We start from the raw sequence: 20486 nt of genomic DNA, 5'->3' as shown, positions 1-20486 counted from the left end.
CCCCTCCCTCCCTCCATCCCTCCCTCCCTTCCTCCCTCCCTCCTACTCTTTCTGAAGATAAATGGAGAATATCCTCGGGCGAGGATTAAAAATAAATAAACAAACAAATTAAATAAAATACCCCTTTAAAAATATTTGATAGGATTAGCAACTCTTAGAACTGGAAACACATTTTAGAAGTCATTCAATTAATTTTTTTATTTCTTCGGATTCTGAACACTTTCAGTGATGAGGAACTCACTGACCTCCAGTACAAGGTGGCTCCCACCCTCGGCTTGAGTATCTCCGGGACAGAAGTGCCAAAGGCTCTCCTATCTTAACTTGGCTTATTACAAACTTTCCCCCATGTAACGTCTGTCGTTTCTTTTCTTTAGCTCTAGTTCTCTGGGTTGGGGTCAGTGTGTCCCTTTTCTTTCTCTTTGCTATTTCTGTTTGTCACACAGCAGACAATAGCCCTCACAGTGCAGTCCCTCTCGTCACAGCCTCTGCTCCTTCTCCACAGGCAGATGCCAGGAAATCCATTTTGGGAGCACTAGTAGATCTTTTCATCAGATCTGCCATTACCTGTCCTGAAAGTGCCTCTTTTCGTACTTCTCTGTTCTTTTAGGAAAAAAGCATCCCCAAACAGTGGTAATTAGAGGGTGTTCAGAAGTTTAAAAGTAGGAAGAGAGTAATATAAACACAATAAAGAAATGCCTGTTATTCTCATAGGACTTCTCTGAGACCAGGTGACTAAGCATATGTTTTAAAGAAAAGCCTTAGTTTAAGGTACTGTAGTGTTTGTTCATTGAGGTCAAATAAGTGAGTGCTACTTGGAAGCTGCTATAGGACTCCTAATCATTGCTTATTTGAATCCCAGTGGCTCTGATGAGTGACTGGTCATTTTTAAAGCATGCCTGCATCAGCCTTCAAGTTATTGTGTGGGTATCCAGGATCAGAACACATTTGTTAATGCACGTATCAGGTGGTGAAGACTGAAAGTATGTTTTTCCAACCACTGCAGACAGGCACCTCCATGCAAATGAAGCCATCCATCAAGGTCACCTTTTTTTCAGATGTCCTAGTTTCAGGATCATATAATTTACTTTATTAAAGGTTAATGAATGTCTGGCAACAACTGGCTTTCCAATTCCCTTCCTCAGTGAGGTGCATGCAAGAAACCCACAGAAACAAGCCTGGCACGCAGGCTCTGCTCCTCTGGGAAAAGGATTTCAGCCATTGCCCTCAGCTCCAAATCCTGCACGTGGAACACATTTTATAATCTAGCTCCTCATCAAACCGGATTCCGCTCCAGTTTAATTGACCAAGGCCCACTACAGGGAAACCAGTGTGGTCCATAGGATGAACATTTTCAGTGCGGCATGCCTGGGAAGGACAGAGAGCGCCACAGGAGGGAAGGCAAGAGTGTAAGCAGGAAATGATACATAATCTGTAAACCATCTTCAGAGGTGATGGGCTTGTGGGAAGAGGGGAGAGAAATAAAAAGAAGTCCCAATAATTGAATGGCAGAGCTAGAGGACAGCATTTACAGCTATTCCAGGATTCTTCAGCAGAAAGCTTTCCCTGGGTGCACAGACGTTCATCATAATGATAACTCTCAGGCAACAGCCCTGGCTCATACTCATGGCCACGATGCCTTTCACACAGCATGAGAAGAGCACAGCAGAATGCCCAAGGACATTCTGGATAGCACATGGCAGACAAAAGGCTGGACACTCCTCCACAGAACCCCAGTGAAACCGAGTTTATCTATCTCAAAGGCACACTTTCTGCTTTATGAAGTCAGCAATGCTGGGGTGTGTCTAGCAGAATCCGTAGTCCAGGATGGAGACAAAGTGGAAGCATGCAGCATAGGGATGTCCCTTCGGGGAGCAGCTGGAAGGACTGGCTGGAGCCTCCCGCCCATTTGGACCATACACACACAGCCAGATTTGGATCTTAGTTGCTAGGTTACTGCCAGTCTTACTCCATATTGAACTAATGTCCTCCTGCAACCTCCTGCAACCTCCCGAAATACAGGCCCACAGATCTCCCCAGTCATGAGCTATTCCCCCAATATGACCAGGATGACATCCTCCCAGCAACAGGATGCCAAGCCCTCACACAACCAAATAATCGACTTGCCACCATTTTTATTTGTCAATTCCCTCCCACATGGGTTTAATTTTTTTCTTTGAAGAGATGGAAGTCACTGTTGCCTGTCAGATTCTAGGGAGGTACTACATGACTGTAAAATTTCCAAGGCTGCTCCTGGAGGCCAAGGTGCTGATCCGTGTGATATTCTGCTCACAGCCCTGTGAACTGGTGGGACACCCGGGTTTTCCTGGAGTTACCAACAAGTGTGGTTGTACTGCAGAGGACACTTGGCTGGTCCTGGGGCCACAGTCTTCCTCTTGCTGCTGCTCTGATGTGTCTCCTTTTGTTTTTGTGTTTTGTTTTTTTAATGTTTCTTTATTGATTTTTTTTTTTTTTTTAGAGAGAGAGAGAGAGTATGGGAGAGATAGAAAAATAGATGTGAGACATGGATTGGCCACCTCCTGCACGCCCCCTACTGTCCTGGGGATGGAGCCGCAACCTGGGGATGTGCCCTGACTGGAATCGAACTGGGACCTCTCATCCATGGGACGACACTCAGTCCACTGAGCCACACCAGCTGGGCTCCTTCCGTTTTTCCCTTCTCACCATCTTTCTATGTGTTGTTTTCTTCATTCTGGTCATGGTCCCCACCATCATCATCTTTCAAGGACTTGAACTCGTTCATCTTCTCGCTGCTGCTGTCAGCACCACCTCACAGAGGGACTGTCACTTCTTACACGAGCACACCTGGGGCTGGCTTCTGGGTGTGTGAACTGGGCACAGGGTCCTGTGCTTGGAAGGGCCCTCGTGTCACCTTGAAATTCTTAGTAACTTTCTGAATGAGACAACCCACTCTTTCACTTTGCACTAGACCCCGCAAATTACGTAGCCAGTCCTGAAAATATTTCAAATAGCTTCATGTCAAACCTCCCCATCCCTTTGGACATTCTTTTTATCCGACCTGATTTGGGGTCTTTCAGTCATCCGGGTTGTCCTTTGACTTTTGTTCCCAGAATTCACCTCAGAAGTATATGGTGCCTCAAACACTGTTCTTAGAAAGGTTCCTAAGGTTGTATGAATATTTTTAGTAATAGAAACCAATTATTGTTTACTACTTGACAGGCATTATGTTAAGCATGTTGCATGTGTTATCTTATTTAATCCTCTAGACAACCCTCCTAGTTACAAAACAGATTCATCCCAGTTCGCAGATAAGAAAACTGTGGTTTGGCAAGGTTACATAACTTGTTTGAGATCATGGTTGTAAGTGGCAGAGAATTCAAACCCAGGTCCCACGGACTCTTTTACACCATGATCTACTGTGGTTTCTCCCAAGTAATTAGAGGCACTCACTGTTCGGGACGTCAGAGACAGCCTCCCAAATATTGAGGTAGTAACCGATTCAGATCTTATTATCAACTAATTCTGCTCGACGGTGATTCAGAGAATGTCTCCTTGGATGCCGACTGAGCTACTGCCACACGGCTGTTTCTTTCTCCAGGTTCATGCTCTCTGTTTGTCATTTTCTTTCCTGAGGTTCCCTCTGCACTCCCCACCCCAGCTTAGCCTCTATATTAGTCTCCGATGCTGCTGTAACAAATTACCACAAACTAAGTGGTTTGAAAAATACAAGTGGTTTAAAATGGTGACAGAAGGAGACTTGACGTTGGATGGTGAACAGACAATGAAATATACAGGTGATGTAGTATAGAATTGTATGCCTGAAACCTATATATTTGTATTAACCAATATCACCCCAATAAATTCAATAAAGCTTAAAAAATACATATTTATTATCTTACAGTCTTGGAGGGCAGGCATCTGAAATGGTCCTTACAGGGCCCAAATGAAGGAGTCGGTAGAGAGGTATTCCTTCTGGAGGCTCTAAGAGGAATGCATTCCTTGCCTTTTGCATCTTCTAGAAGTTGCCTGCATTTCTTGATTTGTGACCATGTCACTCTGACCACTACTTCTGTCATATCCCCCTTCCTACCTCTTATAAGAACCCCACGATTACATTGACCACCTGGATAATCCACAATAATCTCCTTATTTTATTCCATCTGCAACTATAATTTCCTCTTGCCATGTAATATAACATATTCACAGGTTCCAGGGATTGAGACATGGATACCTTTGGGGGCCCATTATTCCATCCAGCGTAGCCTCCCTCCCTCCCCTTGTCTCACACAAACACACGACTCCTCACGTGACCTCAATTCCAAGGCCGCCTCTGTCCTGCTCACCTTCCTATGGATGCATTCTGGTTCTTCTGTGTTCAGTTGGTAAGCATTTATAGAGCACCTATTAGGTGCCAGGTGTTTTACTAGGGGGAGGGCATGCCAAGAAAAAAGGCCCTGCACTGCCGGAGCTCACATTTTGCTTGTGCTGATAGGAAAATCATGAACAAGAACATATGGCAATTACTGGAATACAGGGGAGCGCAGCAGGCGAACAGGCTCTCAGGAGTAGGGTTTGGGGCGCAGAGGGATATGCATAGATATATCTTACTGCTCCTATTCCTATCACAGATCCACAAAATCAAGACAGTAGGGTTCATCATGGAAAATGAGGGTCTGTGGTCTGGTCTCAGGACTCCCAGGGTTGGCAGGCAGAGCTGGGCTGGCTGCTCAGAGACAGAAGCACAGACACACAGACCTCCCTCTGCTGCTGAAGGCCTCGCTTCCGCACGGGGTCAGTGGCCGCCGGCCGGTGAGGAGGACCCCTGCCAAATGGAACAAGCTGTTTACAGTGTTCAAGGGGGTGGGCTCATCCCCAGTGGTTGATCCTCTCATTTCTCCAGTCTGAGTCTGACCTGAAAGAAAGTTTTATTTTGAAAGTCAAACGGAGAGAAAACTGTTAGATTAAATACACCGAGATATAGTTTAGTTCCTTTCTGCATCTCAAAGGTGGAGTCTGAGGAAGGAGCCAGAACTTGGAAGCTTGCAATGATTATCAATGTTTGTTTTAGATGCTATTTTACAGCCCAGGAGCCTGGATGTGCCTGGTGACTGACCTTCGTTCCTATCTGTTGGCCATTTTGTAACTAACTCTTATCACGAGAAACCCAGCAGCTGTTGTCTGAGTCTGTGTGTTCCTGCCCACAGACATTTCACAGGCACCAGGGGCCTTGTTTCCAGCTCTGTACTGAACTCTGCTGTCTCCTGTCAGAAACACAAGCAAATATATGTAAATATATATGTATTTTTTAATTTTCCTGTTTAATCTTCCTAGTTATGACAAATCAGGCTCTTTTTTTTTTCTTTATTGATTTAAGAGAGAGGGATGGGAGAGGAAGCGAGAAATAGAAATATCGATGAGAGACAACATTGATTGGCCGCCTCCTGCATGCCCCCCACTGGGGATCGGGCCCACAACCTGGGCATGTGCCCTGACTGGGAATTGAACCAGTGACCTCTTGGTGGATGGGTCAATACTCAACCACTGAGCCACACCAGATGGGCCAGGCTTTTTTATTTAAAACACACACACAGGCAGAAATTTCCTTTCCAATGGCACATAGCCAAAAAGCCCATTAGATGAGACTGAATTCATATTAAACCAGGTGACTTTGTGAAATCATTAGTGGTTGTATAGGGCTTTTTAGTTGGCCAAAGGTGTTCTTGGCTATTGAATTTTGCTCCTCATAACAACCCTGTGAAACAGCTGTCCTGGATGGGGCAGGGGTGGGGTGGGGTGGGGGAGTCCATTAAATCCTAAAGACCCTTCAAATCCAAAGCCCCCTTCTGAGGTTGACAGAATGGGGACTTTTCATTTTTTGCTATATAGAGTAAGGTAAATTCTACCCTTTATCTACAAAAGACTAAACCAGGGTTCAGTTGTACTCTCTGCTTTTAGTCTTATACCTGTTATGGAGTCCTCATCCTGATACCTCCAGTGACAGGGGCATCACCACCCAAGGCAACCTCCACCTTTGGTTGGTTCTGACTAATGGCCAGACAGAGAGGTTTAAAGATCCCCTAGTGAGTCTACAAGAGGGTCAAGAGAAAAGACAACACCTTTAAGGGGTTTGGTGTGGACCCATTATAGGGTATCTATATTGGAAATAGACCCTTTCTTGGACAGTATGAATGACAGGGAATCACAGAAAAGATGTTATTACTGAATCTAATGCCTTTCCTTCAAAAATAATGTACACGGCCTGTTGTTTACCCCAATCCTTGAAGTGCTAGGACTTGAAGTTATTCTGTGGCTAAAGAAGACCTTGCCTGGCATCTATACAATACCCCTACGTTAATGAAGGGGATGATGTAGGCTTTTTCTCCTTGAAAGTTTAAGAAGTCAGACTAAGATAAAGGTCTAATTATTATGCTCATTCTAAAGATGAAGACATGGAGTCTCAGAAACATTCAACAACCCACAAGTTCTCCTGGCTAGCAGTGGCCTGGGCTATGGATTTTTGTTAATTAAGAGCAAAACAAAACAAAAACCTAAGTGAAATCTTAAAAATGAAGTGAAACTAAATAATTAAAATTTTAGTATATGGGCTTTATATAATAAACAAAAACAAAACCCTATAGGACGACTTGGATGAATCTCCAGGGAATTACGCTGAGCAGAAAAATGCGTTCCAAGGGTTAAATACTATATGGTTCCATTCACATAGCCTTTTTGAAATGACGTTACAGAAAGGGAGGCTAGATTAGTGGTTGCCAGGGGTCAGAGACGGGGACAGGGTTGGGGGCGGTCAGCAGGCTTGGACTCTGAGCTGGGTGCATGGAGATGGTGCTTCTGCCCGCTGGCCAAGCAGAGCAAGCTGTAGATCAGATCTTCGAGCCAACGCACAGGAAACCCTTGGCTTCCAGGGCACTTTCTCAGCTTATTGTCCACCTCGGAGAAATTAAGTGAAGTTGCAATTTTTTCAAGTGGTTCATGTGACCTTAGAATTAATAGGCACAGGTACCTGCCTGGGTACATGCATGGCAGCTTGGTGCTGCAGAGTCACTAGAGTCTCAAGTGACGGTGACGGCTGACGACGATCTGCGAACCATTGTGCCTGTTTTATTTTTTTTCTCTCTCTCTTTTTTTTTTTATCCTCACTCGAGGACATTTTTCCATTTTTTTGTACAGATAGAGTGGGAGGGAGAGAGAGGATGAGAGAGAGAGGGAAACATCGATGTGGAAGGGACACATCGAGTGGCTGCCACCTGCACGACCAACCAGGGCCGACCAACCAGGGCCGGGGACAAACTGCAACCGAGGTACATGCCCTTAGCGGGAACCGAACCCGGGTCTCTCCGGACTGCAGGCGGACGCTCTAACCGCTGAGCCAAACCGGCCAGGACCATTGTGCCTGTTTTGTGGCAAGTCGGAGGGACCAGATGGCTTGGGAAGTGGAGCCTGAGAAAGGGCAGTTCCAGCTTGGTCTAGCTCAGTTCCTTCTGAGCTGGTGACGGTTCACAGCCAACAGGCCAATGGCAAGGGCAGAGATGTGCAAGATGTTTGGTGTACCGTGCGAGAGGAGCGAAGACAAAAGGGACAGCACAGTACGAACACGGGATTCACAGCTTGAACGGGCTTGTCTGGATTCTGCCCCTTAGAGACAGTGAGGCTCTGAGCAAGTTTCTTAGTCTCTCTGAGTTTTGACTCCCTGTTTGTAAAATAGGGCGATGAGCCCCTGCCCAGCCTACACTACAAGGTTATTGGAAAGAACAAGTGGAATAATGTAAGTAGAAAGTATTCTTTTTTTTTTTTTAATTCCTCACCTGAGGATATTTTTCTGCTTATTATCAGATAGAGTGAGAGAGAGGGAGACAGAGAGAAACATTGATGTGATAGAGCCACACCGACTGGTTGCCTCCTGCACAACCCGACCAGGGCCAGGGATGAACCACAACCAATGTACATGCCCTTGACTGGAATCGAACCCATGTCTCATTGGTCTCCAGGTTGATGCTCTAACCACTGATCCAAACAGGCCAGGGCATAAAAAAGTATTCTATAAACACTTACATTCTATACAAATGCAATGGTTAGTCATGTGATCTGTCAAGATTCCTACTAGGGGTCCCTAAATGAATAATTTCTGTAGCTAACATTTGGCAAGTTATTTCATTCTGAAGGCTGGTGGGTCATGGCCCTCAGGTATCACATCACATTGCTAAGTGATCAGGTGCTGCACTCCTCACGAATTCACGGATGGGGTTGCACAGCTTGGGAGGAGGAAGGCGATGGGTCACAGCTGAGCAGAGCTCGAACTTCCAACCTTCTTCCTTTGCTTCCGTGGCTGATCCCTGGCCCAAAGCCACGGATATAGGAAACTTTTAATAACGAATGAATGAATGAATGAATGAATGATCATCTAATTTGCTATAGGGTTTTTTCCTTCCCTTTTTACTTCAATAATGTGGTGACTAAGTTTGGACATGCTGGACAGGAGAGGCGAGGGGAGATCATAACAATGGGTGACAGTCTAGCCTGATACCCTCTAGGTGGGAGGCAGTCAGAGTGGAGTTAAAATGATCTGTGAGGAAAGTGGCAGAAAGCATGTTGCCTGTGGACTCCGCTGCCTGGGGAGTGACGCCCTTGTAAAATGGCAAGGACAACAGTGCTCTCCTCATAGAGTCATCTCGAGGACAAAATGGGATGAACGGATCTGAAACAGATGGCACAGAGTAGGGACACAATACTTCGGATTCTCTTTTCTTTCTTTCAAGGGTAGAAAGAAGAAATCAAACTGCTCTAAAATATCTTCCTGCACCTGTTTTTCAACGTGAATAAAAATAGGAGTCGTGGATAGCTAAGTGTATCCTCTTTGTAACTCCTAGAAATGCATCTTACCAAGCCTGTGATGTGGAGTCAAACGGAGATTCACATCCACGCTCCACCAATTACAAACACTGTAATCTTAAACACATTAATCTCTCCTAATCTTGTTCTCAAGTGTAAAACAGAGTTTAATGATATCTACAAATATGGTTTACAAAGTAAATCGGTAGTATATGTAAAGTGTCCAGGACAGTGTCTTATATGCAGTCTGAGTGCAATAAACAGCTGTTCTCATCATCCCTGACTTGGGCATGGAGGAGTGTACAGAGAAATGCAGGACAGTGTTCGTAGATACGGCTATCATTTTTCACTATCATCAGCAATCTGTGGTTCCGTCCGTGCAGTCCTTTTTTCCCACTCGAGTTCGAAGATACTTCACACTAAAGGTTCCAGGGGTGTGGATGAACCTACAGGGTGGTGTGATTGCTGGAAAACAGTGATGTAATTCCAATACCACACCTGGAGTACTGGATGACACATTTCAGTTGGACATGAACAAGCTGGACAATGTGCCAGCAGGATGGGAAAGCAACTGGAAAGATGCCACACAAGGAATGTTTGAAGGACTAGGACAAGAGAAACCTAAGCACAAATAAACCAATATTTGAAGGGCTGATATGTGAAAGAATGAATTCATTTATTATGTCATTTCTTGGAGGGCAAAACTCAGACCAATGGGTAGAAGTTAGCTGGGGCTGAATTTCAGCGCAATACAAAGAATTTTCTGACCAGGTAGTCACCCAACGACAATGCAGCTGTCCATCAGTGGAACAGGCTGTCCATCAGTGGAACAGGCTGTCCAGTGAAGGAGGACCAGAATCCCCAAATCTGGCTCCAGGGGGTTTCTGAGGCCGTTCTGGGGCCGTGGAGAGGCTGGGTTAGACCTCTCCCAGGTTCTTCCCAACTCTGAAATTCCATCTCATGAGAGGCCCACAACTGTTCCAACAGTACAGTCTTGTGTTAGCAAGTCATTCATGTAAAGCTGGTCCTCCACTGTGTCATCTTGGGAGCATCACAACAGGGGAGAAGAGAAAGTATCTTTTTACACTTAATATTGGCTGTAGTTACTGTTCTAATTAGAGGTCCAGAATATGTGTTCACCAATTGTGTACTGCTTATTCCCCGAGGAGGGTGGCTGAAGTGCTAACCCAACCTCTTTGTGTTAAAATTTTCATCCCAACAACATAGTGAAGAAAGGAAGCTATTGTTACCACTAACATTTAAAAACAAATTTTGCAGTAAAAATAAAAACAAAAAAACTGCCCTGGCCGGTTTGGCTCAGCAGTTAGAGCATCAGCTCGAGGACCGGAGTCCTGGGTTCAGTTCCTGATAAGGGCACGTACCTCAGTTGCAGTTTGTCCCTGGTCCTGGTTGGGGTCGTATGAGTGGCAGCCAGTCGATGTCTCTCTCTCCCATTGATGTTTCTCTCTCTCTTCCTCCCTCTCCCCCTCCCACTCTATCTGAAGATAAATGTAAAAATGTTCTCAGGTGAGGATAAAAAACAAACAAACAAAAAAACCGCTTCCATTTCAAGCACGTTATTTAATACCACAAACCTCAGTTTCCTTGTCTGCAAAATGGGGGTGATAGTAATATTTACCTTTAAGAACTGTTCATTCATTCAACAAATATTTGAGCACTATTAGGTGCCAGGCCTGGTTCCACTTGCTGGAGGCTTACATCATTGAGCTAAAGAGACACACAGTCCTTGTGGAGCTGACATTCCCATGCGGAGGAGGCAGCAAGAAACACAGTTAGTAAAGTGACGTGCTGGCGTGAACCTACTAGGTAGAAGTACCATGAGAAAATAAAGCAGGAAAGGGGTGGGAGGGGAGGTGGTTTCTGGGAAAGGTTAGTATGACAATGCGGGTGAAAGTTGAGGCAAGGGCAGGTTCAGTGCGAAGTCTCCAATGTTATCGTTGCTACGGTGAGAACTTCTGGCTTACAGGGGCTACGGCTCAGTGCATCACCCCGCTCCCGAATGATTCGATAGGTACGTGTCCTCGCGTCAAACCTGAAAGGAAGTGGATCCTGATACTGTTTTCAGATGGAGGAAGGAATAAGTGAAAATATCATGACTTTGGGGTTCTGGCATTGATTCCTTTGTGCAAGGATGCTGATAGAATCCTGTAGGAAATCTAGAAACAGAAATTGGGGCTTAAACTGTGTTACAACAGGTGAGTGACCTAACTTTTCTGAGCCTTCGTTTTCTCCCTCCATTTGACCGGAGCGATTTCGACACTTCATAGTAACATACGTGTAACACTGGGCACACAGACAGTACAGTCAGCTTACATGATTACTGTCCAAACAAACTCATCGGACTCTTCAGAGATTTTCAGTGTGTTCAGAGTGAAAAAACAAGGCAGCATTCCTCAGGAGGGAACATTCCATGGACCATGTGTAGCTCGGAGTTGGACTAAGGTCACTTACTATGAGAACAAACCAGGAAAACACCAGGCAGCGTTCAACTGGTTTGCTCAGTCCAGTGCTCAGCCTTGCTGGCTCCCTGGCTGCAGTCTTTGAAATTCCACAAGATGCAAAGCCACACTGATCCACTCACCACAGTTCTCCATACAGATCTGAGGATGCAGCCAAAAGAATGTACGAAGTGTGCTTCTCTCCACAGAGCATGCGCGTCAAGGATACACAGGCTCCCTTTCATCAGCCCCGTTTTCCCGGACACCTCTGTAGCATGTCCCTCTGCTTCTCACCACTCAGATGGAGAGTCTGAGGGAATGAGGACTGAATTTGTTGTGTTGAACTTTTTCTCGTGGGAACAGCTTTGCAAGGAAGGAGCTTTTCTGCTTTCCCATAAGGGGGAAAGGAGAACTCACATCCCCGTCAGTCCCTCTTCTGGAAATTCTGAAGTAAATGAAGGCGTTGGGGTGTTTATTGGTGTTAGTGCAGCTTCCACTAGCCATCCCAACACAACGGGGGCTATTTCTAGAACTGGACATCCCTGGGGGCACTCTAGAGAGCACAGTAGCCCCTACTCTGTTCTTAAGGGGCTCGCCTCAGCTATCTGCCTCTTCCAAGGGTAGCTGTGACCACCTGGCACTTCAAAAGGAGGAAAGAGGCATCCAACGACAAGGAGGCCGACCCATCTGGGTCTGAGTCGGTGCTTCGCAAACTATCTGTGGTGAAGGACCAGTCGGTTCTTATTGCCAATCCACCATAAAACACAATAAAAATGAACTGCTAGAAAAAATTTAAAGACATAAAATGCAAGCCAATGTTTTTATTACTAGATTCAACAGACAACGTTATTTGGACAAATCGCTATAAAACTTTCAGTGTTTACTCACAACTCCCGTATTTAATCTAGCCCTGTTAGGTCACTGTTTAGCCATGAACATTTTACTGGAAACAAAACACAAAGCCAACTTACCCCCTTTCCCTGTGAAACAAGATGATATATTTAGCACAGTGTCTGGCAAAATATAATCACTTACTAAATATTAGCTATTACTATTGCTATCATTTCTGGGCTGGTGAGAAGAGGCGTAAACATCAGCCAGGAGACTGAGCTGTAGGTCTGAGTTCTACTCTGTTCCTACTGACTTTGGACAAGTGTCTTTACCATTCTGGGCTTTGGTTCCAAAATTTACAATACATAATGAAATGATCTGGAATCTAGACTCTAATATCTAGATCAGTGACTTATGAGCTTAGCTGATACCAGAGTAAAAATATGTGTGTGTCCCAGTATATAAACTCACAAACATACAAACACACAACTGCAAAGTTCATGAAGTAGTAGTATCTTTACTACATGCCATGCGCGATGATATCTTCTATCCTATTGTATTTTTCTTTAAATGCTGGCCAAGACACGTTTAACTCATTTAAATTAAATCAGTTTTTCTATCAAAAAACGCTGGAGTAAATGATCTCTAGGATTCCCACCCTTGCTGGTATACTGATGGGACTAACAACTACTGAGTGAGTTTCTATTGGTCATTTACTACTCGATTTCTCGATAGGACTGACTTTATTAAAGGCAGCTGCATCTAAAGATTTTTATTTTTGTGTTTAAGCTAGCTGGCTCTACACTGGTATTTTCTTAGTGAACCTACTGGTCACAAAGAAGGTCAAGGATGTGGTGTCTTGGCCTCCACCACGGGATGACCTAGAGGTCTCACTGGAGAAATTCTTACCTACCTTCATGCAAGTCTCCTTCAGCCACATGTGCTAGCAGTCTGGCTACAAGAAGTTTCCTCACTGGATCCTGCTGTCTCGCTCAAGTGCTTTCTGCTTTCTGGAGAAGGGCGAGGGGACAGCAGTGGGAGTCAAACGGCCACTGCGAGCATTAGGACTGGGCTGGTGTATCCATTCCTTCACGTCGCAAGTAGCCGGGGAAGAGACCTCCTGGGGAAGTGAATACGCACCTGCAACCTCCTTTCTGAAGGCATGTTTTCTAGTCCTTTTCCCTTTTAATGAATAATTTTAACTATTTTGCATTTCAACTCAGTGAGGAAATAAAACACGAATTATTTTATATCCAATAACTTCTACTCTTGTGTTCTAACTTACCCTTTTGAGGAGTAAGAACATCCTCAATTTCCCTAGTACCAGCTGAACGTTTCATTTCAATGAAGACTTCAATGCCATATTCAATACAAAACTCTGCACCTCTCTCCAGCTGCGGTAAGGTGAGGCTCTGGAGGTGAAGTGGTCTCTTCCCCGTCCCCTTCTCCCTGAGCTTATTCTCTAGGTTGTTTCCTTTTATGACCATCACAGCGAATACAGTGAATTTGAGAGCTGGTTCCAATGAAAGAAAATCTTTAAAAAATGCTCTGCAAGAAGGCTGGCTTTCCTCTCCCGTGTGAATCACCCCGCCGCGGTGGGGCGTTCCTGACTGACCAGAGGCCTGTACGTTGAGATACCTATCTGGGCTCACTCCTGGGCACATCTGTTAACTCTATTGAGAGGCACTGACGGGTCCCTCATGAGTGTGGGGGTAAGGGGTGCTCTCCTGTGGGACACTAGCCAGAAAGTTTAAGTCCCAAGGCATCTATGAATTCACTTGAGGCCATGGTGTCAAGAAACCTATCATCCTTGCCCCATCAAACGTAGCATCCCTCTTTCCTCCCACTCCTTATCTTTTCACAGGACCTCTTTCTAGGACAGTGGTTCACCGACTTTCGGACAAAAGATCTCTAAGTTGAATGCTCCCCTTCTCTGAAGGAGGTTCCCCCAGAGGTGACATCTCTCCTCTCCGTCCCTCCTATGTGGGCGTGAGGGATGAGGACAATTCAAGAGCTGGCTCTGCTGAAATGACCCTTTAGCAAAAGCTCTGAGGAAAGTGAGGGCCGCAGAACTGCAGTTCTCTGACCACAGGAGAGCGGGGATTTTAAACACCCTGTTTTCAGCTCTGGGTTCTTCTCATTCTTTCTGAGATAACAGAACTCCACTCAGCATCTCACACTACGTTAGATTTCTACTGCAAGCCATGTGCCAGGTTCTGTGCCCAGCACTGTGAACATAGCAATGGGTAGAACCATGGTCTATGCTCTCAAAGAACTCACAATCTAATGAGACATTAAACATACACCCCAATCTACGTAATTCAATTGTGACAAGTGCTCTGAAGGAAAAGCATGGAGTGTCAGGAGACTGGACATAGTTGGGGGTGTCAGAGAAGGGGGTCTGAGAAATTAACACTTAACCAGAGACTGCAGGATAAGAGATAACTGGGTGAAGTGAATGGTAAGGGTATCCTAGGCAGAAGGAAATGTAGCTGAGGTAGAAAGTGGCTTGATTTACTGGACAAAGGTCAAAAGGGTGCAGGAGATGGGACTTGGGAGGTAGGTAGGAACCAGATTGTCTGGGACCTCATGGGGCATGTTAAGGGCAGTAGCCTTGATCCCAAGAGTGGACAAAGCCATGAGAGGGTTTTAAAAGAAAGTGATGTCATAATCAAATTTTCATTTTAAGAGGTAATTCTAGCTGCACAGCTGAGAAGGCCTCAGAAAGCCACAGTGGGTTGGGGGAAGGTAGTCCGGATGGGGATGTATATGTTCTACTGCACTTTTACATGTTGGGTCCAATTCCTTCTCAAAGCCTCACCTGCCAATCAACATTCATGAGCAACGTTGAACTGATACTAACTTAATTTCTTAAAACTCTTTCTGTTTTGGACCCATACCCTTCCTTGCCCACTGTGAGCCTACGAGCAGGTTCTTCAGCTGTGAAATGTGGAGAACTCGTCTACGCATTGAGGATTTGAATTGGAATGAAATGAGTTCCTCGATACGAGGGCACTCAACAAATATTGCCTCACCTCAAGCAAATAATCCTGTCAATGAAAAAAACAAGGAAAAGGCCTCTTCTAGCTATCTGATAACTACTACTTATACAAAAGTCTACATATATAAATTATGCAAAGGACTGTGCAAAATGCACTTACTACAGAATAACACATTTTTATCATATTAGAATAATTTGAGGCCTGATGGGTGAGTCAGGGTTTTTCAAACTAGAAATCAATGGCTGATAATAAATGGGAAAGATTCATGTCTAGACATAACACTACACATTACATTGGCAGACTTTCTAATTAAGTTTATAATGCTCTTCCCATAAAGGGTGTCTATATTCCTAACATAGCTTCCAGAAATGTAGTCCTTATCAAGATAACTGAGAATTTCTGCTTTCGCAGAGGAAACCTGTACGTGAAGAACACCATATTCTAGAAGGACCAGCACATGCACCGCTGCTTCTCACTCTGCCTGTGACAGGCACCGGGACAGGTGGTTACAGCGTCCCTTTCCGTGGAGCCCAGGTGTGGTCTCAGAACTCTTCTCAGCAAAGTGCTCCAGGCACGACCCCAACCGGCCCTAAGCCATTCCTGGTCTGAAGATACTCATTTTCAAAGTAGAAAGGAACGTTCAAAACCGAGTAATGGGAGCCTAAGTAATATGTCTGGAATTTCACTAACAAAGATGGTACTTACAAAATGAAAAATTTCCCACCGACCAAATTGGAACTATTCTCTACGTCTTCCTACTTTTTAACATCACTATCCATCTCTTCATACCTGCATGAAAAATGAAAATAGAGTAATAGTCTAAATGCATAAAGCAAGAAATAATCAGCTTGCCTGTTTTCAATTATGTGAATTGTTTTAACGTGTATTATATTAAAGTATAACCACCCCAAACCTTTTCAAACGAATTACATGTAAAGAACCCCAACTGAGAATGGTTCAGGCACACACTCTCCCACTGGGCCTTCTCTTCCACTGGGGATTCTCACAATTACCTTTATTGCCTTTGGAAGAAAAGTACTAAGCGGCTTTTTGGTGCCTCCTTTTATTCTTGCTCATCCTTCATGAAGAACTCATGTGATAAAACTTAACTGAAGTGGCAAGCCTGAACTGCTAGGTGAGGACAGATTATATAAAGATGAACGCAGAGCCCTGGCCGCTTTGGCTCAGCGGTTAGAGCATTGGCCTGCGGTCCTGAGAGACCCGGGTTCAGTTCCCGCTAAGGGCACGTACCTCGGTTGCAGTTTGTCCCCGGCCCTGGTCGGTTGTGCGGGTGGCAACCACTCAATGTGTCCCTTCACATCGATGTTTCTCTCTCTCTCTCTGTTCCTCTCTCTCCCTCCCACTCTACCAGAACAAAAAATGGAAAAATGTCCTCGGGTGAGGATAAAAAATAAAAAAATTAAAAAAAATAAGATGAACGCAGAGATTTAAGAAAGCGAATTTTAAGGGAAAAAGTCCCTCGTATAAAGCATAGGAAAAATTGATCTGAAGAAAGAAATCACTTGAAGAATGGTATACAATCGTCCCACGTTTATCGCGGTTAACCGTTCCAGAATCTAGCGGTTGCACCTGGCGTTGAAGGATTTCTGGGGTGCTCGAATACACAGGCCTACAGTCCACACGTACAGTAATTTTAATTGTAATTGTAATACAGGGGTGTATAATTGACTCAGACAACCGAGCGCGCGCTGTATCATTTTCACTGTCTCGACTGACTTTTTAATGATTAGAAAAAAACCGCGATAGAGTGAAGCTGCAAAAGTCGAAGCGTGAAGTGGCGGGGGACGACTGTAGGCGAATTTGTGGCACGTTTATAATTAGCTGGTTATTCAGAGAAGCTAAATTGTACTAAGCATAGCAAAATATTTGAAACTGGCGTTGCAGGGAGAAAAACTCACTCTCAGCTTCAATTTTGGGTGGTGTGATCAAGGTAGAACACTGCACGAAATCTGGTAGAGTCAGTTTCTACAAGTACATCTGATTTCCCAATCATGACCCCAAGTAAGAGCTTTGTGATGTAGATAGGGCCACAAAAGAATGCTTTCTACCCGAGGCTAATGAAACATGTGAATCCTTAGAGGTCATTGTTGTCCAGTTCTAGTTCATATGCTTTTAATTTCCTTTATTTTCAAATTTAAACATACAGTGACAAATAGAAACATCTTCCATGATCGAGAGCAAGCTATGGAATACTTTTCTAATGAGGCTAATACTCGAGTTGCAAGTTTTATAAGCATGCTTTCTTAAAACTTCAATTTAAAAATACTGTTCTTGTTTGTGCTTTTCTACATTTTGAGTATAAATAATGTCACATTTGAATGCTGCTTTAGCTATCAAAATGGTCATTTATATACATAAACGTGTGTATATATTTATATATTCATCTTTAACTCCAAAGAGGTGGAGCATGGAGAGGTCCAGGGGGTTGCCCAATTCCACCAGAAAAAGCATAAAACCATCAAGAGATGCCCCATTATTTGACTTCTGTTTGAGGCCTTTTTCTAATTCTTCCTGTAATTTCACTGTTATACTTTGTTTTCTTTATATTTCACAAAATTAAAGCCTACGCTAAATCAGAAACCCTGGAAATACTTCTAACAGTCCACAAATTAGAGAAGTTTAAATGCTAAGGACATGGGAAATATATTTTAATTGCTTACACAAAATAACAATTATCTTTACCCAGAAGACTAGAGAGCAATCAACTCAATCCTATTGTTGGTTGTAACAGCACTATTACCCTGAAATGCTTTTTTTTTTTTGGCATTTACATATACATAAAATTTACAATTTTAACCATTTTTAAGTGCACAGTTCTGTGACACTGAGTAATTCACACTGTTGTGAATCCATCACCAATACATCTCCAGAATTTTCCCATCTTTCCCAATAATTGTACCTATTAAACATGAATGTCCCAATCACCCCTTCCTCCAGCCCTGGGAACCACCATTCCATTTTCTGGATCTGTGAATATGACTACTCTAGGTACGTTATACAAGTGGAATCACACAGTATTTGTCCTTTTGTGTCTGGCTTACTTGATCATCAAGGGCCGTCCATGTTGCAGGATGTCAGAATTTTCTTCCTTTTTAAAGCTGAATATTCTGTTGTATGTATATACATTTTGTTTAGCCATTCATCCATCAATGGACATTTAGGTAGCTTCTATTTTTTGACTGTTGTGAATAATGCTGCTGTGAACACGGGTTATAATTATGTTTGAGATCCTTCATTTGACTATATAACCAGAAGTGGAATTGCTGGATCATATGGTATTTCCATGTTTTATTCCATTTATTCTCATCCTCGCACATCTAAACCAAAGAATGTGAAGAATACACCAACCAACACACTTTGTGTATTAATCAAAGCAGTGGAAAACCCCCATCAGATTTCTCTTGCATCACTTGTCACTTCACCTGTTGGAAAACCTTACGTCTATGAATTGCCTCCAAGATGCCAAGGGCCTCTAGGCTCAGGCAAGCCTCCCGGAGCCTTAGTGGCTCACTAGTTGAGCATCGACCCATGCACCAAGACGTTGTCAGTTTGACTCCCAGTTGGGGCACATGCCTAGGTTGTGGGCCCAGTCTCCAGTGGGGGGCATGCAGGAGGCGGCCAATCGGTGTTCTCTCTCATTGATGTTTCATCTCTCTCTCCCTCTCCCTTCTTCTCTCTCTAAAATCAAAAAAGAAAACATTTTTTAAAAAACAAAAAAACCCTGAATTTTTATGGAACTAGTAACGGGAAAACAGGAAGACTGGGGAAGGTGGTGAAATCCTCACCACGGCCAATGATTGCACAACACCTCACTCCCTGAAGCACTTTTTCCACCTGCTATACTACTAAAAATTAGGAGTGTTTCAAATTACTTGAGAAGTCACCAATCCCAGAACTTTCCTTTCTTAGAAGTTCTTCCAGGGTTTCTGTCAAAAATTCCTTTTCTGTTTAAGGGAGCAGAGCTGGTGGCATAACACACCACTGGGCAGAGCCATTCTCCCTATACTGTTTTTTTTAAATCCTGACCCAAGGATATTTTTCCATTATCTTCAGATAGAGTGGGAGAGAGAGAGGGAGGGAGGGAGAGAGAAACACTGATGTGAGAGAGACACGTTGGTTGCCTTCCACATGACCCCGACCAGTGCCAGGGACCAAACCCTTGACCAGAATCAAACCCATGACTCTTTGGTCTTTGGGCCGACCTTTTTTTAAAAAAATTAATTAATTAATTTATTATTTATTTATTTATTTGGTACGTGCCCCTATCAGGAACTGAACCCGGGACTCTCTGGTCCTCAGGCCAATGCTCCAACCGCTGAGCCAAATCAGCCAGGCCTTGGGCCGACCAATTAACTATCCCTATAATTAATCAAAAACATCGTCTAGCCTGCAGTTAAGAGAAATTCTAAATATGTGAAGATATGTGAAGGTACTGGATGTGGTCAATGCTACGTGAGAAATAACAATTCAAGGCCAAGCAGGTGTGGCTCAAGGGGTTACTTCTTGGGGTGGAGATGGGGAAAGGTTATAGAAAATTGTGTGAACCAGCAAAAAATCAGTGCCCAATGGGTCACTGCTTTGGGTCCCTCAACAGTCAGCCATCCACAGTGGTCAGATTCCCAGATACAGACCTGAGCCCGGGAAAAGGTAAGAAGAGGTCCTTGTTTAGGCATATGAGGTCCTTGTTGAGCCTAAGCTACAAGAAATGACCTCAGCCTTGCAGCCAACTGTGATCTAACATGTGATGAGGCAGTGCACTTTGATTCTCGCCTGCTGCTGTCCCGGGGGTACAGCTGCCTTAGGAGTTGTGAGGGAGGAGAGATGGGGGAAACCCTGGCTTCTCTAATGACTCCACCCAACAATACGCTAGGGTAGGATGCAGGTTGAAGATGTGCGCTCTGTAAAATTTCCTCTTTTATGCACATCTTCTGTTGGCTTGGTATTTATAGCTTCGTGTCCGTAAAATTGATGTGTTCTAGATGTCACTGCAGGGTGGTCCTTAACTTGTTGATAAAAATAATTTACATTTTATTTTCATATAAAGGTGACACCAACAGCAATAACATAGGCATTCAACAAATATTTTTTGAGTTATACTAGGTTTTAAATATTTATATTCTTGAAATAAACATGCCATGTCCCTAGCCATTCCTCAAACACAAATATGCAATTTTACTCATGCAATTATATCAGTGATTTTCAACAGGTGTGCTGCAAGAATTTTTAAAACATGTAATACCTGACTATTTAGTCAGGGACACTGACCTCTTTTTCCTTAAGTTGTAAAATAAAAAAATGACAGCAACCAACACAACAATAGCAATCCAGTGTGAATGAATCAAAATTA

General features: G+C 43.9%; 1 pseudogene; it reads right to left on the bottom strand.

The window, feature by feature from the left end:
- Window positions 1–1802: 1802 nt before the first annotated feature.
- On the bottom strand, window positions 1803–2761 carry LOC118626755 (annotated as a pseudogene).
- Window positions 2762–20486: the final 17725 nt, after the last annotated feature.

The sequence above is a fragment of the Molossus molossus genome, unplaced genomic scaffold (assembly GCF_014108415.1).
Source record: "Molossus molossus isolate mMolMol1 unplaced genomic scaffold, mMolMol1.p scaffold_m16_p_12, whole genome shotgun sequence".
NCBI classification, from domain to species: Eukaryota; Metazoa; Chordata; class Mammalia; order Chiroptera; family Molossidae; genus Molossus; species Molossus molossus.
This window is presented reverse-complemented; position numbering and strand designations above follow the sequence as displayed.